The sequence below is a fragment of the Chaetura pelagica genome, unplaced genomic scaffold, assembly GCF_000747805.2.
Source record: "Chaetura pelagica isolate M959 unplaced genomic scaffold, ChaPel_1.0 scaffold76, whole genome shotgun sequence".
Taxonomy (NCBI): domain Eukaryota; kingdom Metazoa; phylum Chordata; class Aves; order Apodiformes; family Apodidae; genus Chaetura; species Chaetura pelagica.
The window spans coordinates 5,726,440-5,729,440 of record NW_009970723.1 but is presented as its reverse complement, the minus strand read 5'-3'; positions in this window follow the sequence as shown (position 1 = coordinate 5,729,440).

The window sequence follows — 3,001 nt, the reverse complement described above, 5'->3', positions numbered from 1 at the left end:
ATATGGATCTGGCTTGGTTTTTTTGTAAAGAAAACTTCAAGTACGTCTAACTAAAATTAACAGCATGGCTTAGGCCTCTCAGTGAAGTGATTCATTAATCAATGTGTATATATGCATATCACCATAAACATAATTTCTGAAAATATGAATATTTTTTTCTTCTATAAAGCCCTCTAAAGTCACTGGAAAAAATTGCACGGACTTCATTGGGTTATGGATCACATTCTGTATATATCTGCATTTTTAAATCTTTTCCAGTGTTTCCTATTTCAATGGAAATTAATAGCTTCTTGGAATTGAAATGACCAGTTGCTGATTTAGTTTTGCATAAGAGACAGAGTCCAGTGGGATTAAATATGGATGGTGGCTTGGTCATTCATTAATCATGAAAATATGGTGTGCAGTTAGTTATACAAGTGATTAAGTTTGCATGGAAATGTCTGCTACATTTTATGCCTAGGCAGGATCACTTCAAGTGCAGCAGCAAGAACATACAAACCCATTCACCTCAGTACACTGTTTTACAAAGAATGCAGAAAGATACATATATGCTCTGTAGACAATACTGATTTTGCAGATGTTAGCATAATGAGAGGTCAGCATGTCCAAGAATCCTGCCTGCACACAAATATACACATTCCTGGTGGGGAGAAGCAGCATATTTTGAAAGTTCCTATAAGGCTTTTTTCAAACCCTCCTGGCTACAATATGACCTAGGTAAATATTTTATTCTGAGAACTTTTGAAACTGTAAACCTTATAGCTCCTGTACATTTGAAATCTGAGCAGTCAAATGAGCAAGGTTGGGCTGTCCCCAGACCATGCTGAAATCTTCTCTATTATTCAGCTACAGACTTCTTCATCAGTGAAAAATAACAAGCAAAGGAGTTTGACGTGCCATTGGAATATGGTACACAGCAAGGAGCATATCAACATAAGATGCAAGTCAGGGGAGTGTTGAAACAGGTTTCCATTCATGCAGGCTTGATGGGTGCTGAAATTCTGCACTCAACAGAGTAATTCAATATGCTTGGCTAATATAAGAAGTTGCCTCACCGGCACAGACCTGTTCTATCTAAAACCGATGGAAATGTCAATTCCACCTTTGTCTTCTTCCAGTGTCCTAGTGTCCCTGGAACCCTGCTGTCTTTTCAAAGTACAAATGATAATTCCAGGCTCGAGTCACTGTGCTTCTGCTTGTCAAGGCCAGGGCTCTGCCATGTCCTTGCTCCTGGTAAAAAAACCCAACAAAATGCTCCTGAATCACCTAATTTCTTGTCATCATTGCTACTTGATAGAAATGCATTAGTTTCAGATTTTTATTTTCAAGACAAGACACAGGCAGATTACAGAAGTTTCAGGATCTGGCTACCACTGAAGTATACTACTCTGAGAAAGCCATGACCAAAAAAAGTTTCTTGGGTGGGAAATTGCCTTGGCCATTATGTTTTAATTCCTTTTTACATGGTGAGACATGAAGCCTGATTGTGAAGAAACACATAAAAATGCCTTCAGTCCTTTTGCAAGTGTTTAGTGGTATTTGTGGCTCTAAAACTATTCTGAACATTTTTCACTACTTACACACATTTTGAACTGAAGGGATTCGTTATCAGGCTCCTGTGTCTTTCATCCTAGCTGCTGCTTAGTTCAGCAGCTCACAAAACACAGAGCAACACGATGTATCTCTTGAAGAACTCGCAGCTAAAAAGCGGCAATAGAATGAGAGAAAGCTGCATATGACAGGTGGAGAAACAGGAGAATGGAAAGATGGAGGGAATCAAGTATAAGGTCTCATGATTACTTAATTGCTATGCCCACATCTTGTTCCATAATGCATACAAGATTTCAGCCACCCAATCTACTGAAATCCTTCTCAGGACATGTCAGCCTTTAACTAAGCATCCACCTCATATCCTGCTGGTTTATCCATCCCTCTTGGCATTTTGCTGTCTTCTGTTCTGCATTATCCCCTTGTTTATTTATCCTCAGGCTATATGTGAATCTTAACATACTATTGTCTTACTGTTGCTCATGTCAGTCACTCAACCTAGGGGTTTCCCAGCTGTTCTCTTACTATACTACCTACTGTATTTTGCAATGTCCCATCAACCAGTCATCTTGGCTGTCAAATCATGCTAACTCATTGTAGCATCTGAGGGATAATGACAGGAGAAAGGCAGTTTCAGTGCTCTGGTGTACCCAGGTAACCCTAGTGACTAAAACGACCCATCCCAGAAGAGATTGTACTAGTACAATACCATGTTACCCTGTGACAAAAGGAAGATCTTTGGTAAGCTGTGCTGTCCTCTTCAACCAACCCACTGCTATAGGAGGGCAAGTCTCCAAAGCTGGTCTACCAAGAAACGTTCTTTCCCGCTCAGAAGTGACTGTGATAGTATCCTTCACACCTCCACACTGGGAAATAAAGAGCTTACTAATGAAGTGTTCCATATTTACATGTTGAGATGAAATTACCTGCTATGGCAGTATGTTTAAATATACCATGTCTGTTCCCATGCTCTCTCAATATGGACATCTCAATATCCCATGATATCTCGGAAGGAATCTCAGCTTAAAGGACTGGAGCACTTCAAAGATTGTGTGGAGTTATCTGCAGGTCTGGTTTGGGGATGAAGCAATGAAAAATGGTGCAACCAAAGCCGATTTCTTGCACCTCAACATGGTGGGTTTTTTTGTACCAGGACACCCTGCAGTGCCTGTAACCACACACTGACATCCAGAACCCTTTCCCAGATGGAAACCTGATGGCTAAACTGGGAGCCTGTGCTCGCCCTCTGTCCCTTATGTCTCTTGGGCAAATGTCTGACAGCTTGGGACCCGCAACAACTCTTGGGTCACCCAAGGCTGTTCTCTCTGCTCGAAGGCCTCCACCCGGCACCTGGAGCCTCACTCCGTCCCACCCTTAGCGGCGACTGCTCCCGGAGCGTTCTGCCCCGGGGGCGGAGGAGGGAGCCGCCCGGCCGGCCCCGGCCTTGGTGCCG